This window comes from Chelonia mydas, chromosome 10 (genome assembly GCF_015237465.2).
Source record: "Chelonia mydas isolate rCheMyd1 chromosome 10, rCheMyd1.pri.v2, whole genome shotgun sequence".
NCBI lineage: Eukaryota > Metazoa > Chordata > Testudines > Cheloniidae > Chelonia > Chelonia mydas.
Window position 1 is genome coordinate 63,193,300 of NC_051250.2, and position 21,739 is coordinate 63,215,038.

Here is a 21,739-nt window from a genome sequence, read left to right on the forward strand (position 1 = left end):
TACCGCTCCCCAGTGTGATATTGGCTGGGGCTAATGCTGCACGAAACCAAGAGCTGCATGAAAATAATGTTTTGTTGATATTGGTATAAACTAATATCAGAACAAACTATTACTTACCGCTGCTTTGAGGGTTTGGGAATTAGTCACTAAATATCACCTTAAATCTAAAATTGTCAGCCCTAATTACAAGCAGGCATAATAACTACAATCTATTTCATTTTTTTATCTTTGTTTATTACAATAGTGTAAGTCATAATGTATCTGTTCATTTTGCAAGGATGATTCAAAGGCAGTTAATACAATAAGAACTGTGCACATCTTCACAGTAATTAATTACATATCTAATAGTTCTGTACAGTAGGGAGATGCCTTTTAACGCCAATGAAATGCATTGGATTAGGAGAGTTTATTGAAGGAAAATAATAGAAAAAATGGTAAATATTTTTGTTGAAACATAGTGACTGTGATGATTTAACCATTATCAAATCCTAACATTATTGTAATTTGACCATAGCACCATAATTGACACCGCTATTCTTACAGAAAACTCAATTTGACCTAAATGAGCACAAAACATCAAACACCAGTTTCACATCTTATCCAAAGGACATCACCTTGATGTGGCAATGTGCTGTGATACTGGTTCAGCACGGACTCAGGCAGTAGAGTGACACCTGCTGAATCACTCACACCATTTCCCACATTATGTAGATGTTCCTTAGAGACGTGCCTTTCAAGCAAACCTTGCTAGGCTTATGAATGCTGAGGTTGGTAACCCAAATATACAAATTAGCAAGAATGATGTACAGTTCCACTTTCCAACCAGCCACCAATATGTTGCAGTCGTGATTTCCGTATCAAATTTTAGATCCCGTTTTAATGAATTATACACAAATTCATCTCTGGTTGTGAGCCCACTGACGTCACCTGAGTGGAGTGAAACCTGACTTCTGCTTTTTCTTCCTCAGTTAGCATTAAATGGTAATGTCTGGGACTCAACATAACAATTTAAATTAATTTAACGTATGTTAGATTAACATAAAATATATTTGTATTAATAGTATTTTAATGAAGCAAAAACGCAATTTGCAAATCATTGATATAATAGACTGTCATTGTTATAACAGCATACACACTATGAATATTTTGGCCCCAAATTTAACACACTTTATAAATTATAAAAGATAGTGATGATTCTGTAAAGCACTTTGATGATGGAAAGTGCTTTAGATCAAACAATGAATCTGCAAGATGCCCCTGTGAGATAATATGAGTAAACACTATTACTTCCAGGTTTCAGAGAAGCAGCCGTGTTAGTCTGTATTTGCAAAAAGAAAAGGAGTACTTGTGGCACCTTAGAGACTAACCAATTTATTTTGTTAGTCTCTAAGGTGCCACAAGTACTCCTTTTCTTTTTACTATTATTTCCATTTTGTAGCTAAGAAAATTAAGTCAAAGAGATTAAGGCCCAGATCCAATGGAAGTTAAGCATCTGAGGATCTGGACCTAACTCACTTCTTCAGGATCTGAGTGGAAATCACTGTCAGGGCTAGGATTAGAATTTTGGCATGCCTGACTGACAGTCCTGTTTTCAGACCATTTGATTGTATCTCTTTACTACCAAATACCACTGATGTGTTTCTTTTACAAATCAATCATTCTAGAGGTAATTAACACCTTAAAGTCTTGTTTCTTTTAATCCCATTAACGTATTTGCAAAAAGAAATATGTTGGCAGAATCCAAAGGTTCAGAGTTACAATGGGGAACAAGTATTAGGATAAAGCAAAGTTAAGAACTAAATATCTTGACAATGCTCCTTTTATTATGCACGCTACTGACACAATAGTGATCTGTTGTGTCAATGAGGATTTAAGGCGCTTTTCTGCACGTTACTGATGGTTTATCATGTCAATAGGAGCCTGCGTATATTTGTGTTAAAACCAATCATTATAATTCCTGTACTGAATTGTGCAAGTACGATAAATGTGCATATTTAAAATCCTTATTTAAAGTGGTTACTACGCATGCACAACAGCAGGTTTCAAATCTTAATAAAGCACTGTATTTAATATTTTAAAATAAACCTAAGATTCTAGTCAACATTGTGTACCAAAATCCTCCAAAATTCATGTGTTAACTGAAATCTCTTTTAAAATTATATAAGCATCCTCTGATTGGTCTCCCATTCTGATATCTGGAATGTTACCGGCCAGATTGTGACTGGTGATCACAAGCAGTCTTCCTCCCCCTTTGCTCACCTGAGTTGGGGAGCATGAGGACAGCACAAGGCTAGTGCTGGTGGGTGTGCTAGACTTCCCATGGAACCTACTGCTGGGGTAATCCTAAATTTCACTGCTAGGTGAATTTTTAAGGATCAATTACAAAACCCTTGAAAAATGAAGTTCAGTATGAAAATACTGGTATGCCCTCATGGACTGCAGTTTTACTAGTAAGAACTGCTGTCGGACATGCAGAGAACAGGCAGACTTACCCCATGTCCCGTTTTAATTTTTTGGCTTGGGCAGCCTGCATATAGGAGGATGTCAAGTAAAAGGGGGTAGCCGTGTTCGTCTGTATCCACAAAAACACAAGGAGTCTAATGGCACTTTAAAGACTAACAAATTTATTTGGGCATAAGCTTTCGTGGGTAAAATACCACTTCTTCAGATGCATCGTGGTGTTTTACTCCCGAAAGTTTATGCCCAAATAAATCTGTTAGTCTTTAAGGTGCCACCAGACTCCTTGTTGTTTTTATAGGAGGATGAAAGTTCTGTAAAATGAGAGAATAGAGGCTCTGTGCAGAATATATGCTTCTGAGTATAAAGACTGCAGAGATATTTAGTGAACTGAATCCTTCTCCGTGATGCAGTCACATTGCACACTATATGCTTTTTCTGCCCTCAGGTTTGCAACTTGATTCCTAATCAAGCCAATAGTCACCATCCCAACATCTTCAGTCAGTGTGCAAATTTTAATGCCTGCAGCATAGAGTTGTTCCCTGAAAGCAGGAAATAAAGAATGTCCTTACACTTCTAAACAGGTAAAAGCTTCTGGGTTACAAAATAGCTTTGCTGAATGTCTGCTGTAAAGAAGCGTGCAGTGATGTAGCTTTCAGCCTTTCGCCACCAGAGAACATCAGAGTGAAACAGACAAAGGACTGATTTGCCAGAAATGTCCTATTCCCATGACTGAGAGGCTTTTTGGAACAGTAACTGAAGAGAATTTACTGTGGGCCAAATCCTGTAGTCTTTACTTAATTCACTTGGTTCTCAACACGCAAAACTCGCAATGTGAGTTTTGGCTGAGTACAGACTTGCAGGATCAGCCCAGCATAGTTCTTCAGTCTAAGTAGCACCTACTCACAAGTTTTGTGAGGAAAAAAATTAGGGGAAGGGCAGTTCAGCAACAAGCCACAGGATATTTACTGTTGTTCAGTTTCACAAGTTTATGTGCACCAGTTGGGGTATGTGGTTCTGAAGCTTGAGTAACTCAAATGCTTTCCCAGTGACAAGCTGTGAATTATTTTAAAGATTAAATTCTGTTTTCCCACCATAAAAGAGAGCACAGATGATAAAGTTTGGTGTGTAATCATTTTTTCTTTTCTTTCTTTTTTTTCCCCCAAGGAACCTCCAAAGTCCTTCATGCCATTTTAGGCTTTAAGTGATTCATATTCCATCTGAAAATTAATAAATAGTAGCTGACTCCTGGAATTAATTTCTAAGATTAAAACCTTTGTTTCTGACTATATGACTTTTTTTTTCTGCTGATGATGGGCTACTTAAAATGATGTCACTTCAAGGACATTTTTTTTTCTTTCCCCTCCTCTTTCACTGTAAAACTGACTTTCATTAATCTTCAGAATTGTACTGTACTGAATGGCTTTCATTCAAAGTAGACATGAGAGTGCCTATGTGTACACACACACACATAAAATGCTGTTTGATTGCCTCTTCCCAGCTGTTTACCTTAGAGGTTCTAAAGTGGTCGTGTGATGGGGAGGCAAGAAATTGTCTGACCAAGAAAAACTAAGGCTGAACTTTGCTGAAAGACTGGGCACGCAGATCCTTTTGGCAGCAGTTGTTTGTCCTCAGGATGTCTGAAATAAACCCTTCATAATAAAGGAGGGGGGGGGGGGCGAAGCAGGAGCGAGCAGGCTCCTTCATGACCGCTGCACGCAGCTAGCCAGTGTGGCTGAGGTGCTTGGAGCTGGTGTAGCTGCTCCTGGTAGGTGGGGGGCTGAGGGAGGAGGCGAGGCCACTGAAGGGTCACTGAGCGCTGGGGGCCTCAGCAACAGCAGCCAGGGAGGGCGATCAGCCCAAGCCTGCCTGCCTCTCCGAGCCTAGGGGGGTGGGACCCTGGACTCCAGCCGCCTGCTTGTGGGGAGGGAAGAAGCCTCTCCCTCTCTGGATGGATTGACTGGAGATGGATCGAATTACACCATTTGCTGTGCTCGCGTTTGTTTTGCTCCCGGTTTGTCCCAGCGCTCCTAGAGCTGGCGAGTTTCAGGATTACGCTGGCGAAGCCCGAGGCTCGGCTCCGGATTTGGGTTTTGGTGTAGCGCTCTCCCGAGCTTGCTTTCCTCCTTCCCTTATGAGGTAAGAGCTTCATTTGCAACCCTGAGCGCTGGCAGAGCTGACGCTGAGCCGCCGCATCTAGCGCCTTCGCTGGCTGCACCGTGCCCAGGCTAGCGGTGCAGTGCGCAGTGCCCGGCTGGCGGGTCAGGGACAGAAATAGTCCGAGCAGCGGTTATTTTTACTTGCTTGCTGCCGACTCTGCGTGACGGGGTGGGAGGAAGAGACAGGAGAGAGGGTAAAAAGTTCCCAGCCTTCGCAGGGACGGTGCCGAGCCCTTCCCCTTTTGCACGGTGTGTGCGTTTGCGTTAGAGGCTGCGTCCCCGGGCTGCGACGCGCAAGTTGGCCTCGGGAGCCTGCTGGTGTTTATTTTGGGCAGAGGTAGGTGGGTCCGAGGCCGGCGGGGAGGTGCCGTCTAGAGGCCATTGGAACTGCTCAGCGCTGGGCTGCAACAGCTGGGCCCGCCGGACAGCTGCGGGGTGCGCTGGGGAGGGGTTGTTTTGAACGCCTCCCCCGGCTGTGCCCGCCCGCGCCGCGCGCACTGGGATGGGGAAGGCTGGCAGGAGGGACCGGCCAGAGAGAGCCCTTCGCAGCCAGCCTGCCGCGGGGAGGGGGCAGAAATAGGAACCACCTGTTACACCCGCCACGGTGCTGCGGTGCCGCCGCTGAATGGTGCCCCCCAGCACGACCTCGCGTGCGCTGCTCCAGCCCGTCCTGCCCACGCTGGGCAGCCCGCGCTGCCCCTGGCGCCGCCGCCCCCCACCCCAAAGCTGCCGACCTTGCCCCCAGGGCTCCCTCTCCTGCTGCCCTGCCTGGGCACGTTACGTGGCTTTGCGGTTGCATGTGAATTGACTGGCCGCTCTTGAATTCAGGAGAGCAGGGGGTGTAGAAACACGGGTGGGGGGGGGGGGGGGGGGTGTGCGAGAGCCACTGAACCAACCTGTAAACCCTGTAGCTAACGGAACCCGCGTCAAGCCCGGGGGTGCGGAGCACCCACCACCCCTCGTTGCAGGACCTCTGGGAGAGCGCTTGCCACGCCGGGGCGAGCAGGCTGCGAGCTTCCTGACGGACTGGGGCGTGCAGCGCCAGGGCTCAGTGAGCCTTAACCTGCCGCCTGCCTGGGAAATTCCTCTGCGTGGCAGCTCCAGCCGGCTGCTCCCTCGGAGCCGGATCAGGCCCCTCTGTCCCCCGTTAGAAATGATTTATTGGATAATCTTGGCCGAACCTTCGTGGTTCCTCCAGTAGTCGGTACTAGTCACGCGTTGGGAGCCAGAGGGAGCTATATTTCAAGCTACCATTAATTATGGATGGAAACAAATAAGAGAGTCAATTCTGCATTAGCCCTTTGCAATGGCAGGAATATCTTAACCCTTTCACCCTGCTCGCCTGATGACAGCAATGTTTTGTTTAAGTGTAAAGTGGCGAAACTTTGTTTCGGCTCTGCAGGAACTGGTACTGCAGCTTATACAAAGTACAGTAATTAAATGGGTTGCAGCTGCCTTTATTATTTATAAGACCTGGATAGAAATGAAAGGGTGCACAGATAGTTCTAGGTGGAGATTATTCCTGTGTTTTAAAAGGGATCTTTTTCAAATGTCCTGCCATCGTGTTTTGTATTTTATGTCTCTTTCTATATAGACATATTGTGTGGCTGGAAAATGCAGTTAAATGCTTTAAGCCTCTGAATTTCATTAATTCAAAACACTGTAGTTCCAAGTGTTTATAGCACTCCAGTAAGGTAGAGGACATAGAGGTTCTCTGGTCTCCAAATTGTTTAATACTGTTGGTCAAATTCTGATAGTTTAAGGTCTGTGAGAAACCCGCAAGCAAAATTTGGCCCTGCGTGTATAAAATAGCTACACACACACACACACATCTATGCAGACAAATGTACTTACTCAGGCATGCGTCAGCAGTAATGTGATTGTTCATAATGTATACAGATGTAGTACTTACTATGCATTCAGTATTGTAGTTTATATATACGCCCCACACAATCCCAGCGAACAATACAGAGAATTTGCAGCAAAGAACTGTCACTGAAAAATTAATCATCCTTGACTTACGTAAAATCCATGACATTTTGCTTAGTTATTTTCAGGGGGACAACATGTCTGTACTAGAATAACATTAGCTCTGCATTAAGTTGTTAGTGTTCCAAAGAAGCATAAAAGTCTTTTAGTAATGGCATTAATTCTTCCTTCTTTTAAGTGTTGGTGTCTTGGCGGAATTTCTTCCTAATTCTTCAGAGGCTTTTTAATACTTGTGTATCACTCTCATGAAAATCCTTTTATTGAGTATTTTTCCAAGATTCCTTCTTTATATTCTTGAGGAGTCTGGAAGCTCACTGTGAGGCTGTACTAGCATTACAGTGGCAAAAGGCTTTTATTCTGCTTTATTCACGCTGTAAAAATCTATCCACCTCAAATGTGTATGTATCTAATTCAGTAAATTAAGCTGTATACAATCATGTTTAATGTAGTGAGTGACAGGCATATCCTGTTATGTTGGCAGATATTGTATAAATATTTACTCTGGCTTGGACAAATAGAAATTGCCAGATGAGCCCTGTGATTTTTTTCTCTATATAATCATAAACTTTAACACTTTTTATGGAAACTAATATACTCAGCTGTTTTAAAAATGGAAAGGAAGAGTTTGCATTAGGAATTTACTAGCATTTTTAAATTAAGTAGATTGAATTTGTTTTCAAAGGAGAGCCAAAACTATAACCCAGAGGCTTTAAATTGGGTTATTTAACAGGCTGCTCACTTTCATCTGCATCTTTAGTTACATTGAACTACCATTCTTCTTCATATCCTGCAGTCTGTCACTACCTCTGTTCATTTCTGCTAAGGATGCAACAAAGATATCATCATCATCTAAACATGCTTTGTGTGATGTAGGAGGGTGTGCTAGGAATACAGTGACCAGCCTTGTCACAGCTCCACAAGCCAGCTGTGTGGCTGCATTTGTTTCAATCATTGATGCCCTTTTAGCTGGACCGTCTAACATTTCTGCCTCTTTTGTATGGCTGATTTGATCTGATTGTGACGGCAAACACCTTAGCCCTTGGAACTGCTAGAACTTTGATCTAGTTTTATGAAGTTCACACATTTAGAGAGAATGCCTAATTATGTGTCCAATTCACTGTGCCTAAACAGGTTCTAGCTCAGATATGTACCATCATATGAGATACAGGATGGTAAAGAAGTAGTAGTAAAAAGTCACTTAAAAAAATCTTAAACTACAAGGCTCCATGTAGGTATGACTAATTGTCACAACTGCTGGTCTGATTAGATACATCTTTTAAATTACTGCACTTAACACAGGAATGGGTCTTGCTCACATTGACGGCAATAGGAGTTTTGCCACTGGCTTCAGTGGCAGTAGGCTACAGCCCCCTTTTATATACATATTGAAAATGGCTTGGTTACTCTTCTTTCTGAAAAACAAACAAAAATCTCTAGCAAGAAATCACATGAAGAGCATATGTGGATATGGCCAGTTCTCACCATGAATGTTATAGTGAGTAAAATGATAAAAAGTAGCTTTGCTTCAGTTTTTGTCTTTGCCTTGTAAGATCAAGGAAGTACTTGCTTTATTTGTTTATTGCACAGCTGGTCCCTAATATTTCCCAACAAACATTTTTGTTTTTTTGCTTTGATTAATAAACACAGGAGATAGAGGGGAGACTGCCGTATTTTTTGCTTAGCAACTAAATAAGAAAATAAAGGGGTGATCACATACTATAATTCCAGTAAGAAATGTAAACGTATATCCTGCTATTGGATAAATTAATCATTTGCTCCAGGAACAGTTAAGGAAAAGATGGAAGGCATAATATTTGCATTGGGTAATACAAGCAGTCCTATATGTAATTCAAACAGTTCAAATGTTGATGTAATCAAAACTGCTGTTAGAACAGATTATCTCTTTTTATGCATTAGATAAGCTTGCTGCAGTTACAGTTAAAATCCGTCTAAGCCATTTTATTAAGTTGTTACTTGTTCTGTGAATAGCTGCCAGCTTCAAGTTCAAGTTCTCATGAAAGAAATGTTCAGTGAAAATCATATTGCTACCCTTATGATGCTGTTTTCAGTAGCTGTATTGTCTGCCTTAGTCCACTTTCCCTTCTCATGCCTTGACATTAATTATAGTACAGCTAATAACAAAAGTTGATTCAGTTTATTCAAACAAGAAAACTGTTAAATTGTCTAACTTCCAAAGGCAAATGTTTGTCTAACTAGAGAGATCAAATCTGGAGTGTACATATGTAACATATGAGGTGTGTTTATTTCCCTAACTTTTCTGTTCCATTAGGCTTTTGTTAACTAAACTAGATTAGCATTTTAACAACCCTGAAGTGAACTTCTGCCATTCTTTCTACTTGGGCACTGTGTGTAGAACATCCATCATTCTGTCCTTGGCCACAACAGGCTACTGGCTTCATAACCATTTGGAGCTACACAGAAGCCATCCGACTGTGAACAGCACAGCTGGCTATAGCAATTTTGTCTTCCATACCACTGGCAGCATTGTCTGGCTATGGTAACTAAAGTTAACATCCAGAACATGAAGTTTCTTTTGTTTGGCAGATTTAGCCCTGCCCTGAGGCAGCTCAGTGGCCACACCTGCAGAAAAGTCACAAAATGGTCGCTAGAAATAAATAGCACCAGTGGACAATTTAAAAAAATCTGGCTTCAGGATCTCAGTCTGTTGCTTAGAGTGTGATTATTAATTCAGTTATTACTTGAAAGAGAACATTTTATTCGAATCCTACTCGGTTTCAGTTTGGAGATTATGGCATATTTTGAAAAAAGATAAAGGAACAGAACTTGCTTTGACTCAGTCAGTCAAACTGCCAAAGAGCACAGAAAGAAAGAGAAGAATTGTTCCATGTATTCTACATGTTATTGCAAAAGCTCTTTTCCTTCCACAACGGGAAACATGTGATTTAGCAAAATCAGTGCCCAGAATCTAATAGTTTCAACAGATGCTTTTCTAAGTTTGTTTTGCAGATTTAGGTACTTAATATAAAATAACTACATAAATTCCAGTATGTATTGCTTTACTACTGAATTGTGCTTAGAAAGCCAGGTAACCAGCGGGTAAATACAGTGAGGGCTCTATGGTAATCTTACTTGTTGGGATGTTAGCATAATTCAAACAAGTTGGTCTAACATGCTGTCTCTTGGTGGAAATCCATGGCTTTCCTCCTAGCATCTAATTCTTATTTCAAGAAGTAGGGAGGTCAAGAGGTGTGATCAAAAAATGGGGGGGAGGGAGGGAGGAAGTGGAAAAAGGGGAGGAGCACAGGATTTAAGCAAGCGAGTGACATTTGTTCTGTCCAGAATATTGAAGAACATTGTAAATTAAATCAGTCGCTAGACAGCATTGATTTATACACTTACACAGCAGATTGCCCTTGGTCTGTCTGACCCTGGTAACATTACAGAGGTCATATTTACAAACAGATATTCTTCTTGAATAATGGGTAATTACTGAATAATGTTGTTTTCTGCCATTTCTGTACAGGCTTTTCTTAAACACAAGCCATACAGTTCATCTCTTTTCTTCAGATGAAATAACTGTGACAGCATCCCTCTTGTAGTATCTTGAGTAGTAGCAATGTGCAAGATCATGTCCCAGGCCCTCCCATTGGTAGCATTCCCCTCAGAGTTTACAGTGCCATAAAACAAATGGTACTTACCTCACTCTTCTAAAAGCATCTCTGCATTAGGGCCTTATTGAGATTCACCTCCCCCATATTGGCATGTGAAGATCCCTAGTGTGCTCTGGTCCCTTTTCCCAAGGATGTTTTTTGGCACTGCAGTTATTCAGGCCCTAGGAATATCACCACATGGACAGACAGTGTTGCTGTTACCCAACTATGTACTGTGACACACAATAGTCATAGCATCAGAAGAAAATTATCATACTCATATTTGAAATCCTCCTTCAATCCTTCAGTCAAACACTACCCAGGCACCAGTGTGCCTGTGTGTGCTTTGGGTTGTTCTGGGAGGCTGCAAAGGAGAAAAAAATTATATATATATTTAAATTTCAAAAGCCAGAATAAGATCCTAAACATACATATAAAACTTCAGGATGGTATAAAACCTTAGCTGGTTTTGAAAACATTAAAGTATTTGTAAAGTAGCCATTACTCTGCCCATTATTGTAGGCTATATTTTAAAAAAATTTTAAAGGGACACATCTGCCGTGCATGTCTCCACAGTTGAATAGCACACAATTAAATGGATGGGCATAAGATATTACTACCACCCTGGCTACAGCAGGCTCGGGAATTTACAGAAGTGATGCTTTCAGTGTCTAGGATCAGATAATCAGCAAACCAGTACAGAATAACTCTCCATTCCCTGAAGTTGGCTAAGTGCCAGGTTTTTTTTGCAAATATAGCTATTCTGTGTATTACCACCTGGAGAAAGGGCGCTGAGGTGAGAGGGGTAGGGATAAGAGTGTTAAAGTTCTCAACAGTGAGGGAACAATGTCCCCAGGCGCCTCATGAAAGGAGTAATAAGAAAAAAATCAGTTTACAGAGTTGAATGGTTTAGTTCAATTTGCGAAGATCTGCTTCTCCATGACACCTCCTTAAATCCAACACATGTGACTCAAAGATTAGTCATTTGTTTTTGCTGACTAAATCATATACTTTCATAATGTAAATGCTATGCAGATATTTTTAGCAATACATATTTTGATTTAATGATAACCTAGGACAAGGATAATCAAATCACATGCTTCAGGGATTAATCTGATTCCCTGCAGAGGGCAGGATAGGAATTTTTGCTCTTTATACACAACTATACAAGTTTTTTCTAGGTGTGCAGTGGATGGTGTTTTCCTGAAGCATTAGGCTTTGCTCCCTGCCAAAGACAGGATACTGGACTGGATAGAGCAGTGGCCTGCCATAGAAAAACTATGGCCATATATTTATTTCATTTTTGCAGCATACATATAGTTGTTTCATGCAGTTATAGAGAGATATATACACATGCATGTGTGTATTTTGTTTGGGTCAGCACGTGTGTATTTTGTTTGGGTCAGATGTACTTGTTCATTCACACAGCCCCAAATTAATCTCTGTGCTGGTGCTATTTGTAACACAACAGCTGAGGGGAGTGGTTTGTGCCTCCCCTATTCACGGTCTGCTGGGAGCTAGTATGGGAGGAAGGATGGTGTAGTGGTCAGGGTACTAGCTAAGAACTGAGAAGGTCCAGATTCAGTTCCCTTCTCTGCTACAGGCTTCCAGTGTGACCTTGCACAAATCACTTATCCTCTCTGTACCTCAGTTTCCCAATGGGTATAAGTTTCTCCCTACCTCACAAATATGTTGTGAGGATACATACATTTAAGATTTGGAGATGTTCAGATACTACAATGATGTGGGTGATAGATATAAGAACCTAAGACAGCTGGTACACTCTGGCCCCATGTATAGGCTACAGCTGCCCTAAATTGTGCCCCTGTTGCAAAGAGACATTACAGTGGTGCAAGAACACCTACATTCCTCCTTCAGTCTCTGAAACCCCACCTTCTCCCACTGCAGGTGCCTCCTATTAGGGTAGGGAGAAGAGCCGGCTTTGCAGCTCCTGCAGATGGCCTTTTGCACCAGGACTATCCCGCAGTGGGTCACAGCACAATAATGAATCCCCCTCTCGCGCGGAGTGTGTGCGTGAGCATGTATATGATCCATTTGCAAATATACACTCACAGACAACAAAAGTAGCAAATGTAATAATGTGATCCAAATGTTCAGTGCTAGGCTAAAAAGAAATAGTTTTCTGCCATTATGTGAAAATCTAGCGTGACTGGAACAGAGTCTGCATTTGATTAGACAATTTAAAAAATGTAAGAGACTTTACACTTGAGGGCAATGCTGCAAAACAATTGCACAGTACATGCTATAAAATTGGTTTGCCTTCACCAGATTTCCATGTTTTTATGCACTGTGTCTCAAATTATAAATATGAAATGTCACATGGTAAATTAATGCTTTTTGATGTCATAGAGTAAATAAAAGCAACAGGGTAAACAATTACACAAAAGTTTAAATAACCCATGAGACAGAAGAATATAATTCACAGTGCATTCTCTTCTCTAGCACAAGAGAAACATTCCGTACAACATTCTTTCCCCGTTGTAGTTAATCTTTAACACTCAACAAGATAATATGAAGAGTTAAGTTTGAGCTCCAGCTTTGTATACTTTTTCACGCCTGCATTTGCAAATGCAGTTGACTGGTCTGACAAAAGTGGCAGAGCACGTGTTTTGCATATCCCAATGGGTCAGTTTAGTGACCAACTATTAGATTAGTTCATAGAAGAGGCCAACAAATATTCAAAATAGTTGTTCACCCATTTTTACAGGCTAAATCAAGGGTGTGGGCAAAATTTGAGGCTGGCTGAAAATTTAGCCTTCAATGTGTATACTAGTAACCCTGCTCCCAAGGTGCTTAGGAGGCTGTGACCTGTTTGTTGCCATAAATGACTCTTCTCTTTCCCTTCACCTTTTCTACCAGCCATTTACTTCCTCTTTGAAGTGCTGGCACTCCTGTGAGCCCATCCCAAAGCAGCACTCCCAACCAGCACCCTTCTAGCCAACAGCCATACCACGACCTTTCCACCAGCAGATGCCCTGACATCCAGCAGCTGCAGTATGTTCCATCAGCGCCACCACCCCAGGCAGGGGCAGCAATACAATGCAAGAGGTTTGGGATAGGGAGGAGGTGTGGAGGAGGATGTTCTTCATGAAGCAAGATTCCGCGCTACTTTGTCTGGGCCACTGGCTGTTAGACAACAGATATGCCTCCTCCACAGTGCAATTCTCTCACTCCTCAGCATCCTACTTTGGAGGGCACTTATGGGCCTCTTCAAATACCCTCCTTTCCATATCAGAACATCTCAGCCTCCTTCTCCTGCAGGCATACCCAACCCTCACTCATCCCTCATGTGCTGGCCCAAGGTGCTAGTGGACAGTGCTGATACTTTTGGTAGGAGTCCTAGGGAGTGCTGTTCATGGGAGGAGCCATTTTCTCCAGTGTTGAAAGATGGTAGTGCTAATGAAAGAGAGAAACTGATGATGCTGTAGCTGAATAAATTGCACCTTAGATCTACATTATATCCTCACTTGCACACACTGGTTTATACCTGTCTCATAGCTCTCCTTATCAAGGACTGCTAACCATGCTGAAATGAATGGTGGTGTTGTAATATAAAATCAAGCACTATAGGTCTTGTATAAAAACAGTTATTTCTTTCACTTGTGACTCCCATTCACATTTGAAACTTAAGTCTCCAGCCATGAAAGGTATTAGTTCACTTTTGCTTCAGTCTTTTTGTTTGTTTCTAAATCTATATTAAAGCCTATATCTAATCATATAAATATTTGCATCATCATTAGAGAGCGTGGAAACTCTTTAGATTTCAGTCTCAAAGAAACTGCACACCAAAAGACAGGCACCCATGGAAAAACGCTGGGCAACTCTGACATCCATTTAAAAATCACAGGAACATGGAAGTTAACTCTTAATGCATCTCATGAAACACAGGTTTATGAGTTGAGAAAAAAACAGAAAAAAGAAAAATACCTGAGTATCGATGGACCCTAAACTATTATCTTGCTGGTAGGATTGGTCCCTGCAGGTCTGGGCCAGAGCACTGAGTAGAAGCTAGCATTTTTGCTGTCTTTGCTGCACCTATTCTGGGAATAAATGGAAGACCTACATCTCCAGGGCTGGCAATATGACACTTTTTTAAAAACAAAGCAGCTACACACCAAGATCCACCCTTCATTTTCCTATCATACTGCTTGGGTGCTGTAACCAATAAATTCATCATATCAGAGAGCAGTCTCAGTCCAAGGCAAGCAGTTTAAATTAGTAAAATGTAGGTCTGTTAAGATGGTTAAGCAGAATACTCAAAAAGAACAGGAGTACTTGTGGCACCTTAGAGACTAACCAATTTATTTGAGCATAAGCTTTGGTGAGCTGCAGCGCACTGTAGCTCACGAAAGCTTACGCTCAAATAAACTGGTTAGTCTCTAAGGTGCCACAAGTCCTCCTTTTCTTTTTGCGAATACAGACTAACACGGCTGCTACTCTGAAACCAATCAGAATACCGCATAAGCAAATGTACCTTGCACTTTGTCACCAAGCTCAGGCTCTGGTAAACCATCAAAGGGAGTAAGTCCCATGGGAGCTATATAACAAAGAGAACAGCTCTGGCAGCAGATACAGCTTCAAAACAGAGTTCGCTTTCTACTGTAGAACATGTGTACTGCCCTGGCAAAGGACAGAAAATGGAGTAACAAGTCAAAAACCAGCATAAAGAACGATAATTGAAGGGATCACGTATGTTTTGGTCTACATCTTATTTCATTTCGTGCTGAAACTGCCTTGTTTGAGTAAATTTTTGATCACAAGAGAGTTCAGTCCTCAAAGTGTGTCTAATCAACCTCTGAGCATTTGCATAAGTCACCCTAGCCCAGTGGCTCTCAACCTTTCCAGACTACTGTACCCCTTTCAGGGATCTGATTTGTTTTTTATTTGTTTTGTATACCTCATGTTTCACTTCGCTTAAAAACTACTTGCTTACAAAATCGGACATAAAAAGACAAAAGTGTCACAGCACACTATTACTGAAAAGAATGCTTTCTCATTTTTACCATATAATTATAAAATAAATCAATTGGAATATAAATATTATACTTACATTTCAGTGTATACTATAGAGCAGTATAAACAAGTCATTGTCTGTATGAAATTTTAGTTTCTTCTGACTTTGCTAGTGGTTTTTATGTAGTCTGTTGCAAAAGTAGGCAAATATCTAGATGAGCTGAGTACCCCCTGAAAGACTTCTATGCGTACACCTGGTTGAGAATCACTGCCCTAGCCATTTAGCAATCATTCTATCATTTTCTTTTAGACTGAAGGGAGGTGTGCTCTCTGTAATGTTAAAAGCCTGCAAACAACTGAAGTGTAACTAACAATACTATAAGCCAATTAAGATCAAACCTGTGATATTCAGTACTATGGTTTCATCACTTTAATATTAAACAATTTTTTACTTGGACATAGATCAAGAAGTGTTGATGCAGACACCATTAAACAAGTCAGGCAGTATCTTAAAGAGATAGATCTTCTATTTGCTGTTTCAGAATCAGTTAGTATCCTGGCTCCAAATACTAAATTTCTCCAGAAATTTTATAAAAATTGTCCCCACAAAAAAATATGAATGTGTGTGTATTGCAGGATAAAATTGAGGAGCCATCATCTCAAAAGTGCATTTATATTGTCCATAGCTTAAACACATTTTCTTCAGTTCATTTTATGACTGATGTGTTTAATTCTACGCAGTCTTCAAGTAAGCTCAAGGGCAACAAGAATAGTGTCAGTATGTGACTTCGTATGGTAAGGCCAGAATATTCCCCTTCTCCACTCTTTATTTGATAGCCAAAATGGGCTACTGTTATCAAGCTTTTAAATATGGATTTACCATAGCACAGCTAACATGTGAGACTTAAATGTAGAATAAACACCCTGTGCCAAATGTTGCCCTCAGTAACATGCATGCAGAATCACTGAAGTCAATCCATAGTAAAAGGAACACGCATGAAAGAAATCCCATGGAAGAAACCAACTTTTGTCTACCTTCAGTAATTATACCTTAACTATACCAGTATAGTTAAATCAGTACAACCCTCCCTCTTGTGTGGACACACTTATACTAGTAAAAAGATGCCTTATATTGGTATCGCTGATTCCCCTTCCTGTATGACAAGTTGATGTCTTGAATGGGATTTCTTTATACCGGTATAACTTTATCGGGGGGCAGAATCACACCCGCTAGCAGACATAGTCATTCCAGTACAAAAATCTGTGTACAGACCAGGCCTAAGATCAAAATTTGGCCCCTTGATTGTAAAATTAACCATAGTTAGCACTTATAGAGTTTTGCATAAAACCATTTAAAGAGATTTGCATAAAAACTACTGAATATTTACACTGCTCCTGTGGTATAGGAAGTAAACATTATCATCCCCATTTCACAAAACAGGAAATACAGACTTTGGGAGATTAACCATGGCCACAATGACACACCCAGGATTAAAACTCAGGAATTTCTGCCCCCCAGTCCTGTGCTCAGGCCGCTAGACTACACTGTTTTCATCTTTTAATTTGGAATGTATAGAATACAGTGTTTTCAAAGTTCATCTACAGATATATTGGGCCTGATTTGCCATTAGCCTGGACCTTGTTAGTCATTTACACCTGCCACAGAGGGTTTAAAACTCTACTATTCTGATTTAGTAACACGGTACACCCACTTCACACACCCACTGCACAAGGTGCTGGGCAACAGAGAATCAGGTTTAACTTTAACATGTTTGCTGTTAAAGGACCTGGATCTAGTAAAAAGTTTCCAAAGTCCCTGAGAAGGATGGCCTGCCACAGAAGGCAACAAAAAAAATCCAACAACCCCAAACAAAAACCCCACCTTACTCCTTGGGAGTGAGCTGCATCTCTTCTCCCCTGCACCCTACTACTTCAGCTTCTCAAGCTCTTCTGCCATCTCACCAGGGGCCATTTATCAGACACACACATAGGTTGAACATACAGTGAGAAATCCTGGCCCCACTGAAATCTGGCAAAAGTACCTTTGACTTCACTGGGGACAGGATTTCACTGTCTTCCAGACAAAACTCATCTCCCAAAAAGCCATCCAGGAATATGGTCAGCAAGTCCCCTCAATCCCATTGTCAAGAGCCTGATTACCATACTAGAATGCCACAGAAGTGGCTGTAGAATGCTGCATTAGGTGTACTCAGACTTCTAGAAAGAGTGTCCATTCCCCTTTGGAATGGGGAGCAGCATTCACAGTTGTGGAGCCCATGAAACTTGTTGAGCATCCGTGAGCCAGCAGCAACAGAGGCAAATTGGACCTGGAAAAGACCTTTACATTTGCGCTGTTATTGGAATGAACAAGTTTAAAGCTTTTTTCAAAAGGTGCACCCTCAAAAGTGTACTCGCATGCATCAGGACTTCAGAAAAGCACCTGCACACTCAATGGCACACGCATACCTATTTGTACTCACAGGTATAGTCATATGTACGTGTTAGTTTCTCAGGGCACTTTTTCAAATTTCAAAATCAAAATTTTCAAGATTTTATTTGAAAATCTTGGTGCTTCTCAAACTTTGAACCAGCAGGCAAATTCCAGATTTATACAGAAGTGAGTCTTGAAACCTCAGGGGCTAGTTTAAAAAAAACAAAACAAAACAACAAAACCCTGATGACTTTGCCAGACTAGAACCTAGTATTGAAGTGGTAGTAATCTGGTAATATGGTGCCCCACTTCAAAGACACACCATTTCTCCCGAAGAAATCCCTTTGCTGCCCTCATAACACCTGGCTTTGTTCTGTGCTAAGTGCAGAAAGAAAGAAAGAAAATGGCAAAGTCTGACAAAGCCTCATTTAATACTTTTCATTATAGTAGCTTTTTTAACTCCCAAGTTTCGTTTATTACTCAGTTTCATTTTTCCCTCCTAGAGGACATTTAAGGCTGATTAGTAGCTAGGTTTGTTTCTTTCTAACCTGGCCTGAAGTGCATTTTCATTTACCTCCTCCCCCACATATCCCAGTCTGTGCTTGGTAATTTATGAAATATTGGTAGTATAAAGAAATTTGGCTATGATTTTTAGAGGGAAACATTTGTCAGTTTGGTTTTAATCTATTTTATTTAATTATTGCCTCGCCACAGCTGGCTCACTTTCCCTTCCCCCATTTCCTTTTCCATGGCAGAAACATGCAACAATGATTAATGGAATGTCACCCATAAATTGACAAAGTTTTGGGTAGATGAATGGATAAGGAACACCGATCTTTTCCCTGTTAAATGTGATTGTTTGAAGCCAGGCTCAACTTTTAAGGGAAGTAGTATTGGATTCCATCAATGAAGAAGTGAAATGTGGCAATCTCATTGAAGAATGACAGGAACTAGCCACAAATAGTCAGCTAAAGATTTGGGGCAATGTCTTGCTTTTTGCACAGCCAGCCCTTTACTGGCTGTGAAATATCCAGTGAGGATTTCACCCAGGCCAGCTTCCTTTTTACAGGTGAAAGTCTGCACCAACAGACAACTATCCTTGTATTTTAGTACCTGCAAATTCTAGTTAAGGCACTGAACTGGAGCCCAGACGATCTAGGTTAAATTCCCATCTCCACAGACTTTATGTATGACCTTGGACAAGTCACCTGACATCTGGGGAAAATCTGACCATAAAACCTAGTAGCTCCCATTGTTCTCAGAGGGGCTTATGGGCTGCTGAGCTCTTTGGAAAAATCTGCCCCTAGTTGTAGATGCTGAGCCTTTGTGAAAATTCTGGCTTTAATCTGTCATTGTTTCAACTCCCCCTCTGTGAAATGGGGCTAGGAATACTTTTGCTACCAATATTTGCAATTTACAATAAATTATAAGAGCAAAAACGTTGGTGCTACAATTTATAGGCAAAATTAATCAAAGACCAGTTTGAAGCCTGGCTGAAAAGAATCAGACCGAGGGAGCGTAACTGAGCTCTAAATTTTCCTCTGGGCAGATATTTCCAATAATTCATAATCAGGTGATTCTGGTGAAACAAATTCCTCAGCATTTCTATTTGTATAGTCCTCCGCAGACCTCCATTAATAGGGTTGAATGAGGTAAGAATTATGTGTGAGTTTCACAATAGCATATCTGTGTGCGACAGAAGTATTTACCTGGCTGGCAAAGCCCGTGTGCTGGTGGCGAGGTTGAGTACATTTTCTGTTCATCCCAGGAACAGTCTATCGTCAGGTTTTATTCCTTCCCGGCAGTCCTGATCTCAATCTGTTTGTGTCGAGGCTGCCAAAAGTGTGATAGTAGATCCAAATGCCTTCACAAAGTGGCTGCCCTTTCCCTCCTACACATATTGGAAGTGCGAGCTGATACTCATTTTCTTTCCGTGCTTTTAATATACTGAGTAATAAAGAAACCTTTACCTCTACAATCACAGGTGACTGAGTCGAGCTTTCCCTGTTGGATCTCCTCCCTCTTCATGACAAAGATCTTTACATAGAAGTAGATGTGGGGGATGGATCACTTGATGATTACCTGCTCTTTTCATTCCCTCTCGAGCACCTGACATTGGCTACTGTTGGAAAACAGGTTACTGGGCTAGGTGGATCTTTGGTTTGACTCAGTATGGCCGTTCTCATCTTCCCCTGATAAGGGTTTGTGAGAGGCGAGGTTGGGTTAGAAGGGATTATCAAACATAAAAATTCCCAGCTTTTTACATTTGCATAAAGTTTCCATCTTTGGATCAATGCTCTCTGCCCAAGGAAGATTTAAATGTGGGTTTATCCATCTTTGTCCTGGAAAATTTCTATGTGGGGACTCGTCCACTAGCATTACCCTTCTCTTTACCTCCTGGATTTTAATGTGTTACTGAGAAGACTGATTCTCACTTTGTTCATCCTTTAATTTTTTTTTTTTTTTGGGGGGGGGGGGGGGATGGAGGGGGTCTCTTCCTTTTAGCAAAGTTATTTTTTTTAAATCGCTGTAATTTTTAACCAGCACACATGTAGCTGCCCTTTGTTCTTGATTGTCATTTTGTTTTTTTAATTTTTCTCAAGCCAAAAAAAGGCCCTGTCTCAAGTACTCTTCTTTGTGACAGAGGTTACATCAAGGTTTCATGTGACCTTTGTTCAGACATTTTTCCTGATTGTTTTGGGTTGGGGGGCTGGGAGGAAGAAATTCTTCCTGTGTCTAATATACCCACAATCCCAGAAGTGTCTCCATGGTAGATTGGGAATTCCAGAAATCTCAGAATGTGTTTATTTTGTGGAAGGGGCAAGGGCTCCAAAAATTCATGATGTGAGGCACATAGAATTGATGCATCTCCTGATCCATCCAGCTAGTGTATTTCTAAATCCTACTTGCCAAAAAAAGCTCTGTGGTCAGTTAGAATTGATGGCCCTTCCACTCACCCTAGGCCTCCTCCTGAGTCAATGGAGGCTTCAGGAGAGGAATTGTACAATGTTCTTTACCAGTCATTTTGCCTTTGTATCGGTTGTGTTTGACCTACTACAGTTTGAGGTCTCTGATGCCTCTCCTCATTCTTTTCCTAGTCTTGAGAATAGGATCGGTATTCAAAGCTTGTAAGAGCCAGAGTTCTGTTTGCAGAAAGAAGAATGTATCTCAGAGCCACCAAGCTGCAGTATCTCACTCTGATGCATACTTGAACAAGAAGGAACTAACTTGACTAACATTATTAATTCCAGTTTGTTTAAGTGCATTCACTAGCAATTTAATGCTAGATGTTTCATCTGAGGAGGCTGTGTCAAGCCAAGGACGGTGTCAGGAATTGTTAGTGTTCATTAGTCACTGCTGCTTATCAGTCTTGCCTAAGAGTGCGACCCATCAGTTCTGGACTGGTGGACTTGAGATGCAGAAGCATCATTAACAGTTAAAAATGTATCTTTTCCAGGTCACTCTGTAATGGATAGGACCTCATATACACTTCCCATTGCCAAATACTACCTCCATCTATGCTGGTCTCACCTAGTCCAGCATGAGCTCACTCAGGTCAGCGGCCATATGCACTGAACAATCCTTGCACAGAACCAATATTGGGAGTGACACCAGCTTTTCATCCTAAGCACCCTAACTTTCAGTAGCACTTACACACATTTTAACTGGTTTGCAGAAATATTAGGAATCAGGAGATTGGTTTTATTTTCCTAAAACAAATAATTTACTAGAATAAGTGATTTCAACAACTGCAGAACATAGTGTTTATGATTAAATCAATAGAGATTTGTACCTGCAACTCAAAACTGAACTAATGCTTTGGTAAGTTGCTCTGAGGTATGGTACTGCAGTTGCCATGTTTCTAATATGAAATAAAACCTATGCCCAGACTATGTGTGGTCATTAAAAATCCTTGAGACATGTTTTCTTGCATCTTGCCCAAATTGCATTTCACTTGCCCCCAAAAGCATCATTGCATAGTGCTAGTACTGCATTTCCATGATGTATGTCATGATCTCAACACATACTGTACAATCTTTTGGGTGCCTCAGACTAAACAAGGTGCTACATAATCAGACTTGGTAAGATTAGATTTT

General features: G+C 41.2%; 1 protein-coding gene and 1 long non-coding RNA gene across 22 annotated transcripts in view; one reads left to right on the plus strand and one right to left on the minus strand.

Annotated features, from left to right (window-relative positions):
• The window catches only part of SEMA6D (semaphorin 6D), a 274,558-nt gene that overhangs the window by 233,924 nt on the left and 18,895 nt on the right, over window positions 1–21,739 (plus strand). For 4 of the 20 annotated variants that reach the window (XM_043524593.1, XM_043524599.1, XM_043524598.1 and 1 more), the window contains exon 1: window positions 4,191–4,596. The exons of 7 other annotated variants lie outside the window; for them this stretch is intronic. The gene's annotated coding sequence lies outside the window, so the exon portion shown is untranslated. Of the gene's footprint in view, window positions 1–4,167; window positions 4,597–4,629; window positions 4,954–21,739 lie in introns of those variants that run through there. 9 more of the 20 variants (XM_027829092.3, XM_043524597.1, XM_043524592.1 and 6 more) reach the window with 8 other exon arrangements.
• The window catches only part of LOC114021094, a 205,773-nt gene continuing 191,632 nt past the window's right edge, over window positions 7,599–21,739 (minus strand). The window contains exons 4-6 of one of the 2 annotated variants that reach the window (XR_006284619.1): window positions 10,515–10,601; window positions 10,286–10,419; window positions 7,599–8,017 (exon numbers count right to left, since the gene is read on the minus strand). This is a non-coding gene — a long non-coding RNA (uncharacterized LOC114021094). Of the gene's footprint in view, window positions 8,018–10,285; window positions 10,602–21,739 lie in introns of both variants that reach the window. The other variant, XR_006284618.1, reaches the window with a different exon arrangement.